At 41.9% G+C, this 25,860-nt stretch overlaps 1 protein-coding gene across 9 annotated transcripts in view; it reads left to right on the forward strand.

Moving 5' to 3' along the window:
• The first annotated feature begins 257 nt into the window (after positions 1–257).
• Positions 258–25,860, forward strand: part of PAG1 (phosphoprotein membrane anchor with glycosphingolipid microdomains 1) — a 142,049-nt gene continuing 116,446 nt past the window's right edge. For 8 of the 9 annotated variants that reach the window (XR_005017054.1, XR_005017055.1, XR_005017053.1 and 5 more), the window contains exon 1: positions 258–734. The gene's annotated coding sequence lies outside the window, so the exon portion shown is untranslated. The remainder of the gene's footprint in view (positions 735–25,860) is intronic. The other variant, XM_036830632.1, reaches the window with a different exon arrangement.

The following is a 25,860-nucleotide window of genomic DNA, read 5'->3' on the forward strand; positions in this document are numbered from 1 at the left end:
TAAATTGGCTTTTGTAGGCTTGCCAGGGGCCCTAAGGATCGCTTAGATTAAACAGTGGTTTTTCAGAGACAATGGACTCTGGAGACAAACAAGTTCAACCACACAGCTTAAGGTTCACCGAACCCCAGGCGGGAGACTTCCGGTACCTTCCCACGAGGGAGCGGGGCATCGCACCCGGATCCGCCCCGCCCGCCTCGCCCCCTCCCCGCCCCGCCCTCCCCCGTGACGTGCCGCAGAGGGCCGGGCTCATGCGCACTCGCGCCCCGCGCCCCGCACGGCTGCACCGCCTCGGCGCTTGTCATTCTCCGCGGCGCGGCGGCGAGTGCTGACTGCGTTGCGTGCCTGCCTTCCCGCTAGCTTGTCGGCGCGCCCGCGATGTGATCGACCGCCTGGGAGCGGACTGGCAGCTCTCCCCGCTACAGCGCCTCGGCTTTTCCCTGGCCGCCTTCCTTGTTGAGCCCCGATTCCCTCGGAGCCGGAGACACGCACCAGGGGCTCGAAGCGCCGCACTCCGGGACTGGCGGCAGCTGCAGCGCTCGGGACCGCGCGGCAGGGTGCAACCTCTGTCGTCGCCGCCGCCGCCGCGCTTGGCACCGCGGAGCCAAGGCGGCTGGTGCAGAGCGGCAGCACCTCGCCCCGCACCCGCCGCCGCCCGGGCAGTGCGGGGCCGCGGGGCGCTCTGTGCGCAGCGGGAGCGCGGTCCCCCCCGAAGGCTCCCCGTCGCCTGCGTCCCAGTAAGTTGACTGTAGTTTTTGAAGTTGGAGGGCGCCACGGGAAGGGAAGGTTCGTTTTTGTTATCTTCACGTCGTGGGAAGCTGGGGGTGGCACCTCTTGTTAGCAGGGCTCCAGCTTGGGGAGTTGAGGGTGCGAAGCCGCGGACAGGGCACGCGGGGAGAGGAGCAGTCCCGGGAGAACTGGCTCCAGCTTCTGCTGAACGTGCCAGTTGGAAATGTGCTGTGAGAGGACAGGTGCTCTGAGGGCATTTTGCCTGCTGCTGATTGCACATTCCGAGCCCTTTGACTGTGTGTGTGTGTGTGTGTCTGTGTGCGCGCGCGCGCGGGGGGGGGACTGGGGGGTGGTAGGGGGGTCCTGTCACCTCCATCCCAAGTCCTCAAGGCAATGACTCTAGTAATATTCCTGGATGCGATAGATCTTTGGGGATGGGGTCTAAGTCATTCCCTCTCAGGCCTCCAGGCTTCCCGCGCATCCCACTTTTCTCTTCCCCTAGGCAGAAGTTGTAATTGGAGCCCAGTCCTTTAGGGAAAGACAACTTATATGTCAACCTAGAGTTTTGTGCTATAAGGCAAATAAAATGAGAAACCCGCTCAGCGTGTGTGATTTCATACGCTTTAAGAATGTGAGCAAGTCTCAAAGCAATAGTGTTCAGATGATGACACTTGGGTTTCACCCTCACTGTCCTGCACCTCTTATGTAAGCCTCGCGGCAGGATAACTGTCTCTGCAGTGGCGGCAGCTGTGACTCTCCATTCCATTTGTTTTAGGTCTAGCTTGAACGTATTTAATGAAAATGTTGACATGATATAGCACCCTGCAGTCTGAAACAGAGTGCACTCTTCAAATTGGAGTGTCTTCTCCTAATAGGGAGTGTGCAAGGAAAACCCCAGTATATTTTTCAAGGCAGCTCCAGGAATTAGACACATAAATCATGTTTTAAAATAGCATGCATTGTACAGAGAGCTTGCAGAGGACCCCTTTGAACACATCCCCTTTGTTTTAGAAAAAGTGGAAATTGTTCATGCCAGACAATTGTTGAGTCTGAAAGTTAAGTGTACTGATAGGCTTAATTATCTTAATAAACAAAGAGCATGATTTATAGGTAGCTGCCCTGCCCTACTTTGAAGGATAGAATTCTAGAATTCTTTAACCTTTCTCTCATCTGTCCCCTAGAGATTCCTTTTAAGCAGAGCAATAGATTATCATCATTGATGTTTAATATTTGAGTTGATTAAATTTGTAAAAGGAGTACTTTGAAATACCATACAGTACTGCTATGACTGTTAAGACAGTGAACATTAGAAATAAGGAGAATATTCCAATTTTTTGGTATAGAAGTCAGTAGTTTAAAAAAACAGATAACATTGACTGCACTAATATATCTTTTTTAATTTGGACTTGTAATAAACATTTAAACCAAAACTCAGGGTTGTGTTTTGATGTAGGATTTATTTAGGTACTCTTTAGAAAAAGAAGCACATTTATTTATAGCATTCTAGCACATGGAACAAGATGAACTAGTTATAGGCACCTCATTTAAAAACATATCGTAGTTTTTTTTAAGGAATTCTAAGAAAATACACAAAATGTAATTTCAAAAGTTGAAAAGATAGTCAACGCTTTGTACTTGGTGAGAGCAGCCATTGCTCATCTCTAGAAGCGATTACATCTGAGCATGGAAGCACAAACAGGTTGACCCCCTCCTAACATGATGCACTGTCACATCATGGTTAGGAGGACAGACTAGGGAGCCATGCTGGCAGCTCGGGTACCATCTGTTTGAATCTGGGCAAGTTACCTAAACTCTGTGCCTCAGTGTCTTTGTCTGTAAAATGGGGATAACAGTACCTACCTCCCTGGATTGTGGTGAGGATTAAGTGAGTTCATAGATTTAAAGCTACTGAACCAGTGTCTGGCTTATTAAACTGAGTAAAATTATCGTTAGGAAAGGAAATGGCATCTTTGGATTCTGTGGACATTGAATGGCTGCTGATGGAGGTTAACAGAAGCAGTTCACATGTATAATAGGAGAGAGGGTATGAGCATTTATTGAATACCTCCTGGTAATGCAGACACCAGCTGGTGTTTGACCAAATGTCTCTTTCAATTCCTCTCCAAGGTGGGTAGCTTCATTTCCACTTTGGAGAAAAGGAAACTGGGACTCAACAAGATCAAATGGTAGAAATCGCAGTTAGGATTTTAACCCATGTCTGTCTCTTTCAAACCCTGTCCTTTTTGGCCCTGCTGCCTCAACTTGCAAACTGCTTTTTCCATCTCTTCTCCTTGAATCCTCATAATAACATAATAAAATGGGTGCATTATTATCTTTAATTTACAGATGAGGAAATTTTCTTTAAGCAGTAAAGTATGCAAAGTGCTTAACTCACAAGATAGTTCTCCATGACTGGGAGCTATTATTATTATCATAATTATTGTTTAAAAGCTTGCCTACATTAGCACATGGTAGAGATGCCAGCAGGTGAAATGAGTTTTTCTCCTTCGGTTTGAAGTGGATTCCATTGCTTTTCACTTCCCTATTCACATATTCAGAGAATCAAGAAAAAGAAAATGGTATGTTACCGTTCCCACGCTTCCCGCTGGAGGACAGCACTCCCGGGTTTGTTTCCCGCCTGCAGATGTAGCTGCAGGATCCACACAGCCTAGTGAGCAACCGCAAGCAGGTCATCCATCGATCCACAATCAGCATCATCTGTGGGCATGAATTCAGTCCCAGCTGGAGAACACCCCTGGGGCAGAGAGGGAGGCCTTGCACTTTGCAGCATAGTGTACTGTATGTTCAGAAATGGAAGTAATTTACATTTCATATTAAATAAGCATGCTTCCTCTGGGCCCTAGTCCCAGTGTGGTGGGAAGCAGTTTCAGGGGTCCTGTGTGAGCAGTCCAGTTGGCCTTCCGTATCCTCGGGTTCCACATCTGTGGATTCAACTAACCTCGGGTTGAAAATGTATATACTTTTTAATTCCAGAAAGTTCCAAAAAGCAAAATTTGATTTGCTTTGCTCCAGCAGCTATTTACATATTGTAGCATTTACATATTTACTGTTTACATGGCATTTACACTGTATTAGGTATTGTAAGTAGTCTAGAGATGATTTAAAGTATGTGGGAGAATATACTTTAAGGTTCTATGCAAATATAATGCTATTTTATATGAGGAACTTGAGCATCCACTGATTCTGGTATCCTCACGGGTCCTGGAACCAATCCCCCATGGACTCTACTTTGTTAAAAGTCTGGTCCACAGCCTGTCAAACTTTTCACTTGACTTCCGAAAGTTGGGAATGATTGAAAGGCTTTTTTCCTGTGGCTTTCTTAGATTATCATCCAGATCTACACAGTATTCTGGCCCTTGGTAAATATTTACTCTGTTTTCTAGATATAAAAATCTAATTTCTGTAAAGGGCACGTAGGCCACAGACGGCTTACAGACTGATTTAATATTTAAAGAAACCTGGTATCCTACCACTGAAAGGTACTTCAATACAGATGTTCAAGTGGGCTTTTTTTTAAAGTCAAAACTCTCTGTACAACATGTTGATTACAGTTAATAATACTGGATTGCATATTTGAAAGCTGCTAAGAGAGTAGATCTTAGAAGTTCTCATCGCTAGAAAAAAAAATTGTAACTATGTGAGGTGACATGTTAACTACTCATCATGGTGATCATTTTGCAATATATACAAATGTTGATTTATTATGTTGTACACCTGAAATGAATAGTGTTATATGTCAATTATATCTCAATTAAAAAAAAATCAAATCAAATCAGAAGTCTCTGGGTGTGAGCTCCCAGGAGGGTGCCAGATAGAGTCCTTGCCATCAACTGAGTCTTTCTGCAGTTTTAGCCCTCCTTGTCAGAGTACAAATATTCCTTTTTACTCTTTCAAGTGCTTTTCCTTACATTTCAAATGCTCCTCTGCTCTGGGTCATTCTATAGTAAAAATCTTCCTCAATCACTTTTGTGAGTCGACCTGTGTCCATAATTTACTTTTAACTCAGTCTTTAGAATTTACATAGTTCAGTTTTATTTTTTGTCTATGTTAACTATTTATTGGCTTACCTCTAAATCGCCAAATAACTTGCCTCCGACGTCTAGCTATCCTTGCTGTCAGAAGACCTACGTACAAGAAATGCAAGCTAATTTTAATATGGATAAAGTGAATGAAGACCATTTACTCTCCCCAGTCATCTCTACTGTTTTGAATTATCTTCCCTTTGGGCTTGGGGAGCCTGGGGCTGATTGTATTTCTAGAGCTCTTGCCTCATACATCCGGGAGAAACTTGTTGGAGGTTATACTAGTCTTGGTTCTACAAGCAAGCTGTTCATGTGCAACATGGCAGAGACAGTCCCGCAAGGCTGGGACGTTGCTGAATTTGAGGGCGAGGGGTGGGTGTGGGGAAAGACAGCTCCGAGTATGATTTATCTGCCACATCCTTACTGGATGGAATGAATAGCTAACACAGAGCCCTTACCGTGGGCTGGCTGCCATTCTAAGGACTGTAAATACAATATTTACTTTAATCAGTGACCTTGTGTGGTTACTTTGTTATCCTTTATTGCACAAAGGGAAACTGAGACCTAGAAAGGTCAGAGCACTTGTCCAAGATAACACTAGTGTGTTTCTGAGCCAAGAGTGGAGGCCAGGAGTCTGATGAGGCCTAGCATTCTACTGCATCCAATTTGGGGGCCTTCTTATGGTTCAGCTGTGTCATATAGATATCCTATATTGTGCTTCTCAAAATCATCCTATACCATCTCATGCTCTCCCCACAGTGACCCTAGGATAGAGCTAAAGGGATGGTGGAAAGGTCCGTGCCCACCGTCTTCCAGATCTCTAAGGAGGAAGAGCTTAAAGCTTAGTTCATGCAATGAGCTCAGAAAAGAAACCCCCATGTTAGCATTGTGAAATAGGAAGCATAAAGCCTTCCACTGATCATGGGACACAGTGGAGAAGCGTGCAAACTTTGTGTTTGATGTCACATGCTTGCGTCATTCTCGTCAAAGAGAGAAGTGTAGCAACCTGAGATTTTCTTAGGTGATTTCTAAAAAATTAAATCAAAAATGATTTAATCAGCAGTGAGTATTACTACAGCAGTGTCATGTGTTGTTCACGATGAACTGATGGTTTTTAAAGTAAATGAACAAGTATGTCTCACAAGCAAAGTGCAAGTGTGTTGTCTCAGAAAAGGAACATTGTGTCACATCTTCTGTGTCTGCATCCTAGTCTAACGCCACTCTAAATGCAGAGGGAAAGGGCAGAATTTAAAACCAACGTGTAATATTTCCAAAACCGTTTCCCTGAGCCCCACCTCCTCTATTTTTTCCTGATTTCACACTGGAGACAACGTTTGTTGCAGAGGTCTTGGTATTGTGCAGGTGCCCTTTTGTAAGAAACACTTTTCCAAAATAAAACAATTTTAAAAACCCATTAAAAAAAGTTCTTCCTATCCCTTGGGTTTTGAGTTTTATTTTTGTTGTTGTCGTTGTTATAATATTTTGGTATATCATGTTAATGTCTCACCCACTCCCCCTTCTTGGTTTTATAGGACTGTATAATTTTCAAGCCTGTGAGTGATTAAAAACTTATGAAAAATTCAATTTTCTAAGTGTGGATTTTATGGCAGAGGACAGGGAAATTTGGCCTGACTGGGGGGCCTTTACTTAAACTACAGAGCACTTGAAACCCTATGAACCTTATGGAAGAGGCAGGTTTTTCTAAAAAAGTGTTTTAATTGATCAATAGCAGCCTTGTACTTTCCTCTTCAATTTCATAGGACCCAGTCCCCGCATATCATATCTTGTATTCATTTGTCAGTAATCAATTTCAATTGATTTTCTAAAAGTAGCAAAAGGTGTGACTAGTCAGCATTGCTGCATCTGTCATTTCAGTCTTCAGGGAGCCCCAAGGTTGCATATGGAAGCCTTTCTGTGAATTTGTTCTCTAAGGAATGAAGGGTGTTCAGATAGATCCTTGGGGTTCAGGTCTCGCTGTACTTGTGACTCAGTCATTGCTGTTAATGTTGCTTCCACTCACTCTGGCCTTTCACCTCCACCCGTACTCCTTCCTCCATCACCCCCACGTGGCTGAACCTGCTGAAGCTACTGGGAAACTTTAATGTTGAAGCAGCTCATGCTCTAGGTCAGAGGCAATAAAACCACACAAGACAAATTATCTCAAACTATAAAAAAGCCAATCTGTAACATGGCTACACACAAGAGCACCACAACTTCTGTATTCAGCACTTGGGAATTGCAACCGGAGTTGCCTTGTGATATTTTCCATGACACCTTCTAAAGAGAGCTCTGCACCTCTCATTCACACATAATCAATCACTAGAAGCTTGGCAATGTTTGAGCCAAATTTAGTTGGAGTGATATTTACTCATTTATACATTCACCAGATATATATCAATATACCAGGCATAGTGTTGGATGATGAAACCTCAGACATAAGAGGATTCCTTTCACTTCCCTCAAGAGTCTCAGTCTTGGGAGGGAAAAGACGCTTAACAGCATTTGGAACCAGTGCCTAAAAGATGCTGGGCTCGCTCAGGGGTGCCTGACTCCAAAGAGATGACTTTCCCTTAAGAAGCAGGGCAGGATCTGAGTCTGGAAGGGTGAGTTGGAGGGGACCAGGCAACTGAGGACGGGAATGGGCTGGCAAAAATCATTCTGAGCCAGAGGGACCAGGGGGAGCACAATGAAGGAGCTGAAGAGGGTGGTACGTCTGTGGAATAGCTGGTATTTCCCCGAGACTGGTCCTCATCAGGGGCAGTAGGTGAAGCTGGAGATGGAGAGTAGAGGCTGGAGCCGCTTCGGGAAGGGTCTTGTGGGCCATATTTGGTTCAGCTGAATTCAGGTCGTTCTTTTAGAAGGATCACTCTGGGCGTGTTGTAAAGAATGGTTGGGATGTGAGGATGGTGGTGTGGAAAAAAACAGTTGTGTAAAAAAGCTGTTGAATCCTTGTGTGGATTTTAAGGTCTGAACAGACTGATCAAGGTGGGGGGATCGGAGAAGGAGAGGAGAAGCAGGGAGGGGATGGTGAGTTTCGGGATGGATGACTCCCAGGGCTCTGGCTTGGGTGATTGAAGGGACAGATGTGCCATTGGTCATGATAGTGAATACAGAGAATGGTGCAGTATGCAGGGGAAGGTGATGAATTCAGGGGTGGATTCGTGTGATGTGAGGCACAAGAGGGGCACCCAGGGCTTGAGATTCAGTTGACAGTTGCACAAGCCTGGGGTTCTGGAATTCAAGACAGAGGCTGAGCTGGAGATAAAAGTTTGCAAGTCTTCCGTGTATTTGAAGTTGTTGAGGTTGTGATCTGCCTGGGAGGGTGCGTAGAATGAAAAAAAGAGGAAGGCCAAGGTGGCAGGCAGAAGAAAGGGAGATGGGATAGTAAGATTAAGTGAGGGAAGTTTTCGACAAGTGCTTGGACGCAAAGTGGCAGAAGCCAGAGGCAAAGCAGGATGAGGTGCATGAGGGAACGGGAGCTGGGTGACAAAAGGAATGAAATAGAAAGAAAAGGCAGAGAGCAAAGGAACAGGTCTGTTTCCTCGCTTGCATCTGCACAGATGACAGTGGCTATTTCTCATATAGCTTCTAGTTCCTGTCAATAAGTATGAAGACCTACTATGTGGAAAGTGGACGGGGAGTGGGGTAAAGGAAAGAAATCAACAAAATCACGAATAAAGCATGATCCTCAACCTCAAGCTGCTTATAGGATAACATTGTCGTTTCTTGTTTTCCTTTTCCTTTCATTTTTCTCCTTCGTTGACAGCAGGACAGGGCCACTTGGGAAAGTGGGAAGAATGACAGAATCACTTTCTTGGCACATAAAGGGCTTGGTTCTCCATAACAGGCATGTCTCGTTGTATTCATGAATGAGCACACCGAAAGGAACAGTGATAATGACACATTATTTGACAGTTTACAAAAACGAAGCTTTTAGCATGGCCACAGCATCTGTGGAGGGTTTGGACCTGTGAACCAATCTTGTTAGAGTTACTAATGAGCCTTTTGGCTCGTTGGTTTATTTGAGATATATTAAGTACAGTTTCCTGTAATTTTCACTTGTCTTATAAAAACAGGCATCATTAAGTTATAGACAAGCTGGAGTATTTGGGGGGATGGTGGAAATAATTACCATGTGTTTTAGTTAATATCATGCATTTCAGTCCTTACTTGTTTTATCCTTTAATTTTGACCTAAAGGTGGAATTAACTCCCATTGCAGAGATGAGGGAACTGAGATGTAGGGTTAGGATGACTGCATGGAAATAACACAGCTAGTAAATGGTAGAGCTCCTAGGACCCCAAATAAGGCGTTCTGATTTCAAATTCTGGCTTCTTGCCACGCCATCATGTTGCCTGTGTCTTCATGAATAGCTCCTAAAGAAAAATTAGGGTGTAGAATATTTAAGAGATTTTTAATTAGTCTGCTCAAAACACTAATAGTGGAAACTGCATTGGCCGCAGTCTTTATATTTGGTGGGCCACAGGTTCTTCATGCAAATGTATGCGATTAAGTCAGACTGGGGGAAAGCTTTTTTCACAGATGAACATCTTTTTCTTTCATTATCTTAAAAGCTTTAAAAAAGCATCTAAGTTATAAAAGGATTCCACATTTTAAACTATAAAATTATTGTAGTCAAACTTGCTGTCTGTGATACAAAGGAAATTTATTTTCAGTTGTTGCATTGGCTGTTGTAGGTGAGAAGCGTTCTGTGTGTACATGTATGTGTGCGTGTATGTGAAATAAGTCAGCCAGATTAAGTTTAAACTCTTGGTTTTCCTTTTATAATATCATTCCTGAATTCTCCAAATACATTAAGTGATGTAGCTTGCTTTGTCTTGCCAAAGCAGCTATTATGTTCCCTACTTAATGCCAAAGTATTAAAGCATTTGTCTTTTTCTTAAGCAGTGTAAAATGATGCAGGATAAATCGAAAGAGCTTATTTTAGTTTTACAACTTGTATTTTGGCTTCTGATATTCTAAAATTATGATTTACCTAATCTTACTACTGTTAAAGCAGCTATTAACTATTAATATACAGAAGTGTTAGAATCATGAAATGTACATGGAATTTTATGGCTGTTTGAAAAGTTTATGATGCTACGTTTTTTTATTTCATAAAAAATATCTATGAGCCTTGCTAAATGGCAATTTCCAGATGAAAGCAATTTCTAGCAAGCAGCAAAATGCTGGTACCAGTGCTTATCTTTAAATCTCAATTTCAAGCTTCATGGTGCCAATTTTACATTTTAGCGTCAGTGGAAAAAAACTGAATCCAAAAGGGCTTATGCATTTGTGACATTCAGTTGGTTGATCTTTTGTTATTAGTGCTGATTTTTTAAAATAACCATAGGCTCATAAAGTTTTTAAAGTTTTATAAAAATGTTAGGCAACTATCTTAGCTTTAGTAATTATCAATACACATGGTGTACTGTAGTAGCGTAGTCCACTGTAGTTGAGAAATTACAGTATAGGCATATGAGAATTTAAATAACAATATAAAATAGTATGGTGTTTTTTATGTGATTTTATTGTATTTTGTATTTATAAAAATATGTGAGGAAATTCAAATGAAGTAAAATGAAAGTTAATTTGTCCATTTCATGCCTCATGTGTCCCAGTTTCATCCAAATGCAAATATGATAATCCAGGGCACAGAGTTAGCATTCTATTGGGGCGATTTGACAATACTGTATTTACTACTCACCACCAAGAGGAATAATTAAGCTGCATTTCCCACTAATCTTTCCGTAAGTATATATTTTAATATTATGTGCTAGGAGTTTTCATTTTCTAAAAAGAGTAATTAAATTTTCTTTACCTCTTTTTTCTTCCCATTCAATTTTATTGACTTTTCTTATGTTAGCGTACACTTGACATGATAGAACACGCCTAAATTAGTAATCTAATTTGAATACCATAATTACATGTACAGTTATGGCTTGACTGAATAGAGGGCTTTTGCATATTGTGTACGTTCATTCTCTTAGTGGATTTAGGAATTATATGCTTAATATTTCAGAGTCCTAAACCTGCTTATGTTTAGCAATAGGCATGCAGAGAAAAATATAAATATTTTCACAAACGTAATTTTTAAAGATATGCTTCCTTTTCAAATGTTAGGAATTGACAGGTAACTGTCCACCGTAGCTTTTTCTTACATGCAATAGATTGATAAACGCGGAAGTGGCTGAAACCTACGATGATGTCATTTGTAGCGCCTAAATTGTTAGTGTTGAGGTTAGGCGCGTACTCCTTTGTTTTCCTGAATAAAAAATAATGATGCTTTGCAGTAAAGTATTATGAATCTTGATAAATATGTTAGCATATTCAGGTAATGTTAAGAATATTTTTTTCTTCGCTGTAATATATAACAGTCATTTTGCCCAAAATGTACATCTAGAACTTTTAACATCAGCGTGAAATTCCCAATATCTCCAAAGTAAGAATTGACACTAAAAAGTCCGGAGACTCATTAAAAGCGTACAGTATGGATAATAGCTTTTCAGATTTTGTGCCAGGGTGTATTGAAGAGGATTGCTAAACACTGTGGTTGTTGAGAAAAATAAAACCCTGAAGTATTAAACTTACACTTAATTTAATAGTTTCTGTTACCACAGTTCTTAACCTTTAGGTTCCAACTGGCTTAGTGATTTACTAATAGCAGCTGGTCAGGACCTGAATTATTATAGATCTTTTCTTTTAATAAATATTCAGTAGCATTTTCAAAATTGTTCTCCTAGATACAGTTCATAATAAACAGCCCAGTGCTGGCAATGAACACGCTGCTTTTGTTACTGTTTTACAGCCATAGGCCATTTGACATTTGGACCCATCTCTTATGGATTTCCGCAGCTGCGCATGTCCTGAAAACTGTCAGCCTTGGATCAAAACAAGTCTTTTGCATCTCCACAGTTACAAGGAGAGTAGAAAGAACTTCTTTTCTTCTCCCCATTATAGGCCAAGGCCTGTGGTCAGAGAATCATCATTTGCTAGGTTTATGCTTTTTCAGTCTTGATGTTCTCGGTAGCTTTAGGAAGTGATAACATGAAAAGCACTGTTGAAACGTGAACACAACAGTTTGATCTGATCTGTCATATACTCTTTCTATTTAAAGCTACGGTTCTCCACGAAGGGTGACTTTGCTACCCAGAGGACATGTGGCAGTGTCTCAAGACATCTTTGGTTGTCACAGCTGTTGGGCAAGGGTAGGGGGTAGGGATGTGAGGGCTACTACTGACATCTAGTGAATGAGTAGAGGCCAGGGATGCTGTTATACATCCTACAATGCACAAAACAGCCCTCCACAGGGAAGAATTATCAGGGCCAAAATGTCAGTAGCGCTGTGGTTGAGAAGCCCTGATCTGGAAAGTAGGCAATGTCTTTTTAATTTGCTTTATATTGTTCAAGCAAATGGAAATGTGTTCAATGGTTCTGGCGAAGAGATCCATGCATTCAATATAATCATATATTGAACACCTCCTAGGTCCTGAAAATACTGTGAAGACTGGCATCGTCCTCAGGAGTTTCCACTGTCTTTGCAAGATGAGTGGTAAACAAAATACTACTGTTTGATGTGATGCATGCTGTAATTAGAGAGGCATGTGTGGCATGTTAAAATAGAAATAATTTCTATTTCATTTGCTAAATATAGGGGAATATCTGGAAGAACTCATCTTCTCTGTCTAGATGTAAAATTAGTCATTTGGGAGCAAGATTTTTCCTTTTCCCTTAATAATCAGGAATGGGTCCAATTTATTGCACCCTTCTCCCCCTATTTGAACTGGTATTAATTTGAAACATCAGGAAGAAAGATGAGGTGTGGACATAAAAAGTGTTACTTTAGAAATTTAGGATATTAGTTTTTTCACAACTTCATTGAGGTATAACTTACATGCCATGAAAGTCTCCTATTTTAAGTGTACAATTCACAGATTTGTAGTAAACTTACAGAGTTATGGGACTACCATCACAATTCAATTTTAGGGCTTTTCCATCACCCCAGAAAGATCCCTTGTGCCCGTTTGTGGTCATTCTGTGTTTTCATGGCCAGCCCCAGGCAAGCACTAATCTTTCCATCTTTTTCTCTTTTCTGCCTCACGTTCTGTCTCCATTTGCTAAAAGGCAAATCTATGGACATATCATTTGGAATGTTAATTTTTACAGTTAAAATGTAGTTTGATATCTTCTTTTTGAAGATCAGCATCACGTTTCTGTTTTTCATATTACCTATACCACACACATGCTATGGCACAGGATTGGGTACACTCAGTATCAGAACTCTCAGACTGATACAGTGAAAAGTGTGACAAAGGAAAAGATAAGCACGTGTGTTTAAGGCAGCATATGTGAAATCGTATGTGGTATGCCTGTTTTTCAGCTTTGTCCTGTTTTGTTCCCTGTGAATCCGTCTACTAAAATAGTGTGTAGAAATCATTGAAAAGCTGAGGTCAGGTAAATACCTGCATGATGTGGGAAAACAGTAGAAGGATTAAATCTGGAGAACTCACCTGTTTGGGAGTTGTATGCAGGTCAACAACAGTTGTATGTAGCCAAACCCTTTGGGGCCAAATGTCTTTTAGAATCCAGCTTTTAGAAAGGGAATGCAGATTGTATACTGTAGGTTATGTAATACTCCCATGGGACTCAGGAAACAGTCATTTCTGGAGCAAAGTAGATGAATATTCACGTTTAGTTGGACAGAAAAAGTCCTGTCAGCTCAGGTCAGGGTTTGGAACAAGTTCGTTTGGTAGCAAAGTAACAAAGAAACTGTTCTCACAGAATTTTGCATTTCAAAATTGTGGATAAAGGTTTATGAACCTGTCCCAGTGTATCCCAGGATATTACATTTCAAGTAATTGTCCCATCCTCTTTTCACCACCTCCCCACCCAATCTCCTCTGCCACATACGTGCTTCATACAGCTTAGCCATGGGTATACTTGTCTTTCTCTCACATCATTAACTTCCCATCAGACTTGACAAAATGCCAAGTTAGCTGTTCAGTTTTTGTGGATGAAGGTCAGGTATGGATGTGTTATCGCCAGCCAGATTCTCATTTTCTTATGGTTTGTGGTTTCACCTCCCTGCTGGAGTATAGCCATGTCCATCTAGTCTAGCCCCCCCACCAGCCCAGGACCCTGGATCATGAAGATAGCTTTTGGGGGTCAAAAAGATGTCCTCGAAGAAAAATCCAAAGGTAACAATGGTAGCTATCATTCCAGGTAGCCCCAGACTCATGCTTGATAACCTTCACACCCATCACAAAATTGTGGGCAGTGAGACTGAACAGCTATAGGAAGAGAGAAAACCAGGGTAGGGAATCCACTAGAGTCAATTCTCTTGAGATAAAGGTATTTAGAATTCAAGAAAGATAGACATGAAGAAAATGACAAGAGGATATTTACTGGGCTCACAACTTAGAAGGAGGACACCTGTCCAAAGCAAGACATTTCAGACTTGTTCCAAATTGTTAAAAAATCTTACATAATCTTATATAATTTGCCTAATGGCATTTAGCTAACCTTGTTAGTCTTTTAATCATAAATTTCACGTCCATGTTAATTTCCAGATTCCAGTGGTGCAGCTGTAACTGTGGCAGTGGGTTTCAGCTGATCTTCCCTGGCACTCCTAGGGAGCTGTAGAATGAGTATTGAGTATTTCAATCAACGTGTAAATTTCATTTTGTGGCACGTGAGTGTGCATGTCCTTATGGCAGCGTTACTTAGGCAGAACGTACTACAGACTGTAGGGCCCATTTACGAGCAAGGGGACCCAATTTCTGCAAATAAGAAAAAAGAGAGTGCAGTATTACACCGGCATCAGAAAAAAAATTTATAGGGACGTCCAAGAATTTTGCCTTTTGAAGACTCAAAACCTCGTCAAGGCAGTACTAAATTCTTAAAGAGCAACGTGAGGCAAACGTAGTAGGCACTCAGGAACATGCTATTATTCGCTACCTCTTTTTTTTTTTTTAAGTTCTTAATTGTTTCCAGTGTGACGCCAAAGTTTCTATCTAAAGGGGGACCATCAATGTGCAAAGGTGTTGAATCATTGCCGTTTGGTAATGGAAGTACACACCCTGCTTTTTCTAGCGTAAACTTCATTCTGGGGTGTCTTGGTTGACACCCACCTCCTACTCCAGCTTCAGCAGACAGTTTCCTCCCAGGTTTTACAACCTCTTCCCAAGATTCATCTTCTCTCATATCTCCCCACTTTAAATAGCTCAACTTGTCCTGGCTTGGTTTTGCCAGGACAAGTCTGTCTTCTCTCGCCAGGCACCTTCCTTGAGTTTTCAAACATTTCTAGTTGTTACCACATTTCCTGTTGTCAAAGGGCTGACAGCTCACAGGGGCCCCACCTTGTTACTGCTGCACTTTCTTCCTCCTCTAAATAGGCCCTCACCCTCTTCGTGCTGCAGGGATGCTGTCCCCCTCTGCTGGGGTAGACCCTCCGATCCCTCTTATCTCGTCTCTCTCCTTTCTCTCCTGCTGCCTTTAGAGCAACGGTTCTCCACACTGTCTGCAAAAAGCATCGCCTGGGGAGGTTTACTGCTTCCTGATGCCCAGAGCCTGCCCCCAGTGATTCTGATTAACGTACCCTTGGGGGTGGGGGGCGGCGGCTCTGCCTTGGTGGTGCTTGAAAGCTCCCCCAGGGGATGCAGCCATCACTTAGAACCACCAGTGTCCAGGGCACGGGCACGACACCTGTCTGTTGTTAAGGGTAATTAGCCATTGTAGAAGGACCAGGAGGGAAGTTTGGTTGCCAAGGGGGAGGGAGTTGGGGGAGGGATGGAGGGGGAGGTTGGGGTTAGCAGATGTAAGCTTTTGTATCAATAGATAGAATGGATAAACAACAAGGTCCTACTGTATAGCACAGAGAACTGTATTCAATATCCTGTGATAAACCAGAATGGAAAAGAATATGAAAATGAATGTATATATATGTATAACTGAATCACTTTGCTGTACAGCAGAAATTAACCTAACATTGTAAATCAACTATATGTCAATTTAAAGAAATATATTGATTTAAAAAAAAAAGACAGGAAGAGATTAAACAAGACTCCCTCGTCCCTTGCTTTACGTTCAGTTTCAGCTCAGGGGCATGGGTTTCTGTAAGTGGCACCTACACCCACCCGGCTGGTGTGACAACTTCTCCCTCTTGGACTGTGTTCTTATCAGTAAATCCCAGGTGGCCATGTGTCCCCAGCAGGCCAGAAACCATTTTGGGTGAAGCCTGTACTTATCTCCTCATGAGGCTGCACCCAGGGGTCTGATTTTCCTTTCATAATTTCACTTCCAGCCTTGCAACCAACTATTTTCCTTTTTCCTTTCTGTAACTCTCTGTAACCCGAAGCCAGGCGCCCTCCCCCCTCATCTGCGGCTAGTTCCCTTGCATCTCACTCCCCACAATGACACACACAGGAGAACCAATTAAAGTTCCCAAGTGGAGATTTTCACTTTGCCTTTCCTTTTCGAGAAAGATGGGTGGCAGGGTCTTGGCTGGGAAACGATTGTATAGAATATAATTTTTCTGAATTAGTGGGAGAGGGGAAGCCAGTACTAAAATGGAACTGTCATCTATTCATAGTTTTCTTTTATTCTTAATGTACCTATAGGTCTCTGAAATCTTTCCTTACACCATAATGAGTCCAGGAGTTGGACAGAAATGCATTTGAATAGCTTTCTTTATAAAAGCTCTCTTTATAATGCCTCTTTTCTAGACGTTCTGTGGTCCCAATGCACGTCCATTTTCCCGAGAACAGCGCACAAGAGCCTTTGGATGTGCTCCATTGTCCCCCAGTTTCTAAAGGAGCTGAGAACAGTTATAACATGAGTGGGTTTACAATACTCTCTGGACCCTACTGCTTTCTTGTTAAGGGATATTTTGTTCCAAAGACAATGACAATACTTTTATTTGTATCAGTAAGTAGGAAAATGTAAGTGAGGTGATTTTGGCTTTGATAACAAGTACGCACAGCTAACTGTTTTAAGGGCTTCTCGTGGAATTTTTGGAAAATTCAGCTGTGAGAAAAAAAAAAAGAAATGCTTCACTTTACAAACCACTATGAAGATATAGGAATGATTTAAATGCCAGCTTTCTTTAACGGGATCAGTTTATAGAAATTGTATTTCTGTAACACTTTCCCCTGAGCACAGATACTGTATAATGCAAACTGTACCGCAGTTGTCTGCTTCCATGTAAAAATGCAACTTTTCTGTCAGCCTCCTGCATACGGTGTGAGAGCCTTGCCAAGGCTGGCAGTGCAGGCCAGTGATTAATTAACATGTTCATCCATTCCGCACGTGTTTATTGAGTTATTTCTGTGTTCCACGCACCATGATAGGCAGTGGATAGAGCAACAAACAAGCTGTATCTACTCTGACTTTCTAGTGGGAGGGGACAACCACATAAACAAGGGAATATCAGCAGGTATTAGGTTCTAGGCAGAAAAGTAGAATGTATTAATGTTCCTGGGAGTGACCGGGCAGTTAGGGAGGGCGCCCCGGAAGAGGTGCCATTTAGGCTGAAATGTGAGCAAAACAAACAGAGCCGGCCGGAATTCAGAGACCAGCCTGGCCAGAGCAGACTCAGGCAGTCGGAGGAGACCAGAAGGGCAGAGAGTTGCAGTGGGGCAGCTCCGGAGCAGGGAGCAGGCTAGCCAGGTTTGTATTTTAGGAAGATCACTTCAGAGCAGGACAAAAGGTGAACCAGGACCAGGACAGGGATGCTGGTGCCTCGGGCTGGAGCCCGGATCCTGGAACCAGGGTACCTGCTGAGAACAGAGCGGGCAGCATGCCAACTTGATGCTAAAACGCTGATCTTGGGCTCCTCTTCTGCCCTCTGTCCTGACTCAGATTGGGCCTCACGGCCTTAATTCACTTGTTAAAATGCGTGTTCAAAGTGCTGATTTCCAGACCCCAACCTGGTCTAGTGACGTGAAGTGGGACCCAAGACTTCATTAAGCCTCCAGCTTTTAAGCACGGAGTCCATGGACCGATTTTTGAGAAATATTGTGTCTAAGGATGGTGCTTACTTGAATATCCCATGTAACTCTCACAACAACCCTGTAAATGGGATGTATGCTCCCTGGGTTACAGATTAGGAAACAGGCTGTGTGATTAAGCATCTGGCCCAAGATCACACCGCTGGTGCATGTTTTGACTGGCAAAGTGATCTACCCCTTTTTGTAGCCAGTGCTGCCTGCGTGAAGATGGGAAGAACAACTCTGCAGAATTCAGAAGTCTTTTGTGGGTTAATCCATCTCATGAATGAACATGGCCTTCTCTCAAACCTAGAACTCGATACATCTCATCTTGGAACAGAACCAGAAATGTCTGGCTTTTCTGAAGGAAAAGTTTAATTTTCTTTCTTAAAGGTAGAATTTTAAGTCGTGGGGTGGGGTGGGGGGGGAGAATGTGTATTACAAAAGAGAGATTTGATCTTCATCGGTCTTTCTGGGTCTCTTTTTGCCTTTTTTCCATAAAAGAAGTTAAGAGGGTTAAGGGGTAGCATTTTTTAATCACCCCATAGACCTAGAAACCCAACCATCATGCCTCACAGAAAATTATCGTGCTTTCAGTTGCCATGAATCATTTATTTCGTAAGTGGCTCTTGAACCAAGAGTTGTGAAAATGATACTGAAGAGATGGAGGAGGGTTGCTGCGTGAAAAGCACACTGATAATTAGAAATCATGTGTAAAAGCTGGCTTGAAAACACATTGACTTAAATAAATTATCCGCCTGCCCCCATCTAGTGTGATAGTGTGAAGAAGCTTCCAGCTTTATTTTCTTCTGTTGATAGGGTACTGAACGTTATTTATCTGGAGATTTAATCTCATAATAAAGTTTAGGTTGACCTGACTTTGGGGAAGGAAGGCGTCTTGTATTTTTAGTTTGTTAGGATTCCCATAACAAAATACCACAGACTGGATGGCTTGAACAGCAGAAATTTATATCCTCACAGTTCTGGAGGCTGGAAGTCCAAGACCAATGTGCCAGCCGGGTTGGTTTCCTCTGAGACCTCTTCTCTGCTTGCACATGGTTGTCCCCTCGATGCCTCACATCATTGTTCCTCTGGGCACGTGCGTCTGTGATGTCTGTCTGTGTGTCCTCATCGCCTCTTTGTATAAGGACACTCATCAGGTTAGATTAGGGCCCACCCTGATGACCTCATTTTAACTTAATTACCTCTTCAAAGGCCATATTTCCAAATACAGTCACACTGTGGGGTACTGGGAATTAGGACTATCAACCTATGAATTTTGGGGAAACACAACTCAGCTCATAACACACCCTTGCCCCCGGGGAGTATGGAGAGAAGGAGGAGCATGAAAAGAGAGCAAGAAAAAATTCTCCCAGAGCAGGGTGACCCCCTCTGCACTGCCGCACCCCCTCCGTTGGGCCCCTGCAGCAGGCAAGGGTAGGACGGCTGTGAGCTGTAGACTAACATCTACTAGGATGTCGGCCACCACCCACGCTGGACCCCAGTTGTGAATTGCCTGCCTCGGGCATGAACCCAGCTTGAATGAGCTTCCTGGAAGCGAGGAAGGGGCTCTGTCTCCCTTGAAGCCTGACTCTTGTGTCCTGCAGAATTGGCAGAGGAAAGGCTGGCCTTTACAGGCCCCAGCATGATTGTCACAGGTTTTCCCAGAGGGACATTTTGTTGCTTGTTGTCGGGAGTTAGCCTCATTTCCATCATTAATGGCGGGAGGCGGCCTTAGGGCCACCTCTGGAGGTCTAACATACAAGACAAGGCCTCCTATTGTGAAAGCAAAATGTCCCCCCCACCTGCCCGCATTTGTCTGTAAGCAAAAGAGGAACCTCAGTGACAATCTTGAGAAGAAAAGAAAAGCAAAGCTTTCACTGCAGTTTAAAGAACAGTGGATTTGGAAAGTGGGAAGAGACTTCGGCTCTGTGATTATAGCGAAAGCATTTTGTGCTGATTATGTAGATTGTCTGTAAAGCGTGGAAACAGACATATACGTCCTAGAAGATATGGTATATTGTAAAGTAACATTAATATACCATATGTTATGTGCATTCACCGATTTATAGACTTTATGACCACCCTCGGGTTAAAATCAATTGTGCTAGGTTATCGGCCCAAGTGCCAGCCGTGCCCTGGCTTCCTGGCTCAGCCGCTGGAGGTAGGATGGCTTAGCTGGGGCAGCCTCGTGTCAGGTACATAGTTCTGTTTTTGTGCAGCTGGTTTTGATGACGCCAAAAAAGGTCATGTATTGTTAGCATATCATTTTCTTCGTTTTATAGTTTGTTTTGTTCAGTATGTGTCTTGGAGACTTCATTCATTCAACATTAATTGAAAACCAAGTATTGTTCAAGCACATTAATGTACAGTGTATCATTAAGGCCTCACAATTCCCACTTTGTAGGAGAGGAAATCTAGTTGAAGTCGTGGCGTGACTTGCCTGTGTCAGGAATCGAGGAAGTCTGAGTTGGGATTCAAGGGAGATCTGATAGAGCTCTTGTTCTATGCTTCACTCCCTCTATTTTCCTGTGATGTCTCTATTGGAGCTCACCACCGCAAGAAACTGAAACTAGTTTTGAGATCAGTTAGGGATTAAAGAATGAATTGTTAAATCAGATTACACGCCCTTCTAATTGAGGTATTTACATATGCCATTGACTTGAGAAATAATTTTCTTAGTTCTTTTTTCTGTATGATCTTGGCAAACACATGCTCCTAATGGTGAACTTCATTTACAAGGCAGTTGTCAGATCAGTTCCGTGACGAGGGATAAAATTTTGGACCAAGCTAATATTGCTGAATCTGTGGAGGGACATCAACATTCGATGGTTAGTTGATTGACATTTAGAAACCTCTTTGCTCTGAGATGCAAAGATTCTATGGATTTGTCATATCTGACAAAGATGAAATCATATTCAGAATAAATGTTTTTCTCTGAAGCCTCATTGTAGAAAGTGATGTCATTTTAATATTCATAAATGGATTTATCTTTATTCAGACAGGTGTCCAAACTAATATTGTCAGTGTTTATTGCTTCACCCTATGATCTAGGATACAACTACTGTGGTACCACTCATTGATAAAATTGACCACTCACTGTTGCACGGTTCATTGACCCTAGCATTTATCAAGTATTGCCGTGAATAGTTTATTCATGTATGTTTATTGTTAACCAGACCATAGAGGAAAAGAATTGCGTTTAGTGCTTCTTTCAGAGTTCCCCTTGGTGCTTGACACAAAATGAATATTCGCTGTATGATATTCTAACTTAACATGTTCAAACACCCAGCTGATCAGTCTGCCCCGTATACTGTCTTCTGCCACAGTTTATCTCTTCCTATAGTCTTTGCCTTACTTACCATCACCCGTTCAGTAGATCTGGCAAATAAAACAGGAAGTCACTCTGAGGCCTCTATAATCCTTCACTCTTCATAGCCCTTGGCCACCAAGTTTTATACACTATGCCTATTAAATACTGAATCTGCCTTTGAATTTCAAATCCCTTTGCCATTCCCTTAGTTTAGAGTCTTATCATCTGGATGACATATGGCCCAATATGATTTTTAAAGTTTTCTAACTGGTCTCCATTCTGTCATACTTAGCCAGAACTATATTGTTTTCTACACTGGTGCCAGGGAGAATTACCTAACATGCCGACTTGTTCACGCCATTCTTTAAAATTCTTCATTGATTTTTCTGAAAGTGGTCTCCAGGAAAGAGTGCTAACTCCTTAGCATGGCATACAAAGTCTTTAGTGATCTGGTCCCCGATTGTCAATCTGTAACTGAAAGTGGGGTCTGGCAGCTCATCGCTCAAAAGCCAGTAAAGAGGCAAGGTTGGTGGAAAGGAAAGTTTGCTTTATTTTGGATGCTGGTAACCTGCAGGGGGTGGGAGGGCGGACGCCTGTCCAAAGGCCGACTCCCCCCGACTGACAGTCAATAGGCAAGAAGAGCTTTTATAGGTGAAGGGAGGGGGCTACATGCAAAAGAGCACAGTCAGCTCTGACAGTCATCTTGAAATTGGTCATCGGTGGTCTGACCAGTGTCATGATGATTGTTTTAAGTACAGGTAATCTTCAGTTCCAGGGTCGGTTTGTTCCCGTTTTCTTCAGTCCAGTTCTTGGAATTGTGGCAGCTTATATCATGGCTATAGTCTGGTCATCATGTAGTTAACTTCTTTCACCTGGTGGAGGTCTCAGTATCTATAAGACAACGCACAGGATATGGCTCAGAATATTATCTTTAGCCCTTGAGAAGAAGCTAAATGTCCTTAACTCTGCTTACTGACTAAACTATTTTTGTTTTGTCCCGTTTGACTGCTTTCCTTTGTTTCTGCATTTTCTTCCTTCTCTGATTAAACTTCTTCTTTGGCTAAGGTTTTTCTACAGACAAAAGGCAAACAGAGGACGTGGGGGGAAGGACCATGGGGTCCTGCTCTGTTTCAAATCCAGCCTCATTTGTTACACTTTCCTGTGTGTTCTGTGTTCTAGTTATACATCAACTCAAAGTTTCTTAAATGTGGCCCGAGACTTTGCATAAACTATTCCCTGAATCCCTTAACTAACTCCTGCTTCCCTCTTCAGGTGCCCCTTTCTCTGAGCAGCTGTCCCTAGTTCTCCAGCCACTCCAAGTGAATCTGGTTTAGATGTCCTTTATTTGCATTCCCGTAATGCTTTGTTTAGAGTATCCCTTATCCAAAGCAGCTCACACTTTATTGTAATCGCCCCGTTAGTGGTCTCTCTCCTGCTAGACTGTGAGTTTTTTGAAGGCAGACATCACAACATATTAATGTTTATTTCCCCAGTGTCTAGTATTGAATCTGTTCTATAGTAACCGATCAAATATTTGCTGAACTGATTCTGAAATGAAGATAAAAACAGGATGACTGTTATAGAGACACTGCCTACGTCAGAGAGTAAGGATCAATACCTGCATTTTTAGAACAATTTGCACTTCATCTACATTTTATGACATTTTACACAATTTGCTATTATTTTCTCACTTTCCCTTCAAAGCCTGTGAAATTGATAGAGCAAGCAGCATTTTCATTGTGGTGTTGAAAACGAAGACTTAAGCAGGTACATTACTTGCCTGCACTCATCAAAAAGCTAGGCGGTGTGGGGCAGAACTTCAGTGTAAGTTTCCTGACTTGAGGTCCAGAGCCCCATTTCAACCAATCCTGGAAACTCCCGACTGGAGAGGAAAATCATTATTATTCAGGACTTGAAATTTTCACACATACATAAATCTTAAGGCTGGACTGACTGGAAATTCTTTGAGGACATTTAGCATATTCTTCCACTTACCAACGTGTGATCTTGGGTGAGTTACATATTCTATTTTGTTGTCCTTATCTAAATAACAGAATTTATCTTATACAGTGTTTTGAGAAATAAAAGAGCTACTACATAGAAAGCATAAGTATAGTACCTGGGACACAGTAAGAGCTCCATAAATGCTTAGCTGTGTTTATAATCCACTCCAAGGACATGTAGTAAGGTACTCACTGAATATTTGCGGAATGCTGTTGACTGATGGATAAAGCAAAGAAGGAGTTCCAGAAGTTACCTGGGAGACAGTTTAGAAAGATTGTGGGCTATATCATCATTGTGTTCCTATATACCAGGGAGAATTAGACAGTTGTTTTAGATTGTTTTAAATAATATAAAAATATCATTTACGTTAGCAATAGAAACCTACAAAGACTCAAGAAAGATCTTACCTTTATGAAGAGAATTATAAAACTTTATTTGAAACACATAAAAGACCTAAGTAAATGGAAAAACATACAGTGTTCATAGATTGGGAAATTCAGTATAGGAAAGATGCGGTCCTTCCCCAGATTAACGTGTAAATGTAGTGCAATTTCAGTCAATCTTCACGGGTTTTGTTGTTTGTTTTTGTTTGTTTGTTTGTTTTCAATGAGAGTGTTGGGACAGGTCTCTCATGTTTCCGCATGTCTTGCAAGTAGAAGCACTATTTTTTCAAGGATGTTTGTGATGTAAATAGCCTTAGAAGACAGAGATAGTGTCTACATTCAGAGAAAAGGGTAGGTTTATTTACTGTCCAATATAAAAATGTTTCCATCTAGGGCAAGGCTCATAATGTTCCCCAAACTCAGGGTTCTTTAGGTGTGATGCAAACCCACGATAAGCACAGCACCCACCTGAGCCCCTCCATAGCACCCCTGGGACCTGAGCACCAAGCAGAAGTGACTAAACAGGAAACTTATGCTGTTTGCTTGCCAGGCTGCAAGTAATACAACCCTTTGTCTCTGACCCAAGAGTCTTGTGTCTTCTTATGGCATCCATGAAATGTGGCAGACCAATTTGTTAGCTTACAAGATAAAATCTCAGAGCCTTCACAGTTCTTGACAGAGTTGTGATAAATCTCCACTTGTAAAATACTTTAGCATATTGAATTTCAAGAGGGAACAGTAAAAATTTGGTACAGTGATTTCCAAGAAAGCGAAAAACAAATAGACCAGCCTTTATTGCCAAGAAAGAAAGAGTTCTTTACTGATTTAACTTTTTTCCCCTAAGGATGGTAAATGAACTTCTTCATTTTGTCCAAAGCCTTTCATTTGGACATTTTTGATAATAATTTTCCCTTGCCCTTGTTAGAGCTTAGTATCTCTGGATCTTTCTACTGGCATGTTAAGCTAGCTTTTTTTCTGAATGTGTGCGTAGTGGTTTGGTTTAAATGTTTGTTTGGCAAGGCAGATTTATTTGGCTTCTTTTTAAAGGCTTAGCACTTTCCAACTATTTTTCCAGGTCTCCTTACCCAGTTTACTCTTATTACACCTAAAGATATCATAATCGTTTTGCTATTGACCCATAACAAGGATAAACACATTAGGATTATATGCACTAGAGGAAAAAATAGGTTAAAAAAATCCCCAGTTAATAATGATTATAGAATGTTAATTTTAGTTCCAAGAGCTCTTCTTTTGGAGAAAAATGGACTTTGGGTGATTAAAAATCATAAATGCAGCATTGATATCCAGTTGTAATTTTAGTGAGTCACTATTACAACACATGCCCTTGAGTTTAGTACATTTTTTTCATAAATTGATGAATCACTGAGACTGTTCTAAATCCTTTTAGGAAGGAGTTGGCCTGTAAATAATGCATAATCAAAGACATGTACCCAAATCTGAAGCTCTCTTAAGATAATAGATATTGAAGAGCTATTTTTGATAAAACATGAGGTAATTAGGCAACGTTAAAATATCTTAAACTTAGAGTAAACGTGTAGTGCTGAAGAACCTTAAGTTTTTTTTGTTGTTTTTTTGTGGGTTTTTTTTTGGCTGCTCCACGTGGCTTGTGGGATCTTAATTCCTGGACCAGGGATTGAATCCGGGTCCACGGCAGTGAAAGCCCGTATCCTAACCACTGGACTGCCAGGGAATTCCCAAGAACCTTAAGTTTTAAATCAGTGTTTTTTCACTGATCCTTGATGTATCTTGGGATAAAATGGCATTAAAACGCCTCCCTTCCTATAACTGTCTAAAGTCTTAAAACCCTGGTGGGCAGCACACAGAATCTCCCTTCTGTGTCTTCAGCATCGCCTACTGCCTGGCACATCCAAGTGACCGCCTGCAGTGCTGGGCTCCAGGCTGAGGGTTCTTTCTCATGCTGCCACACCTCAGCTCTATCAGGATATCTCACGTGTCCTTTTCACATAAAGGGAAAATAAGTCTCCACACCATCCTGTGTGTTCCTCTCCACTGATAAATTCTCTTCTGTGGAGATAGGTAGTGGAATGTACTGTTTGTTTCCTTAAGCAGATTTTACAGTGGGCTGTTTTGGAGTAGCTTATTGAGTACAGAATGGACTCTTGTTATTCTAGCAATGGACTTGGTTGATCACAGAACACAATACACCTTTTCATGATTTTAATGCTTCTGTGAGTTATTTCATTTTTTTGTGCCGCTTGTCACTTCACTGTTAGTTTGCCTTCTAGGATGCTTTCTTGCCAGATTGGCTATGAGTCAAGCTGGTTGATGAATCTTAATTTTTGCTAAATCTCCAGAATGGCTTGTTAATCCTTATTTTACATCTCACTGAGTACCGTACCATGCACTTTCCTTCTGTTCACCCA

The sequence above is a fragment of the Balaenoptera musculus genome, chromosome 17 (assembly GCF_009873245.2).
Source record: "Balaenoptera musculus isolate JJ_BM4_2016_0621 chromosome 17, mBalMus1.pri.v3, whole genome shotgun sequence".
Classification (NCBI taxonomy): Eukaryota; Metazoa; Chordata; class Mammalia; order Artiodactyla; family Balaenopteridae; genus Balaenoptera; species Balaenoptera musculus.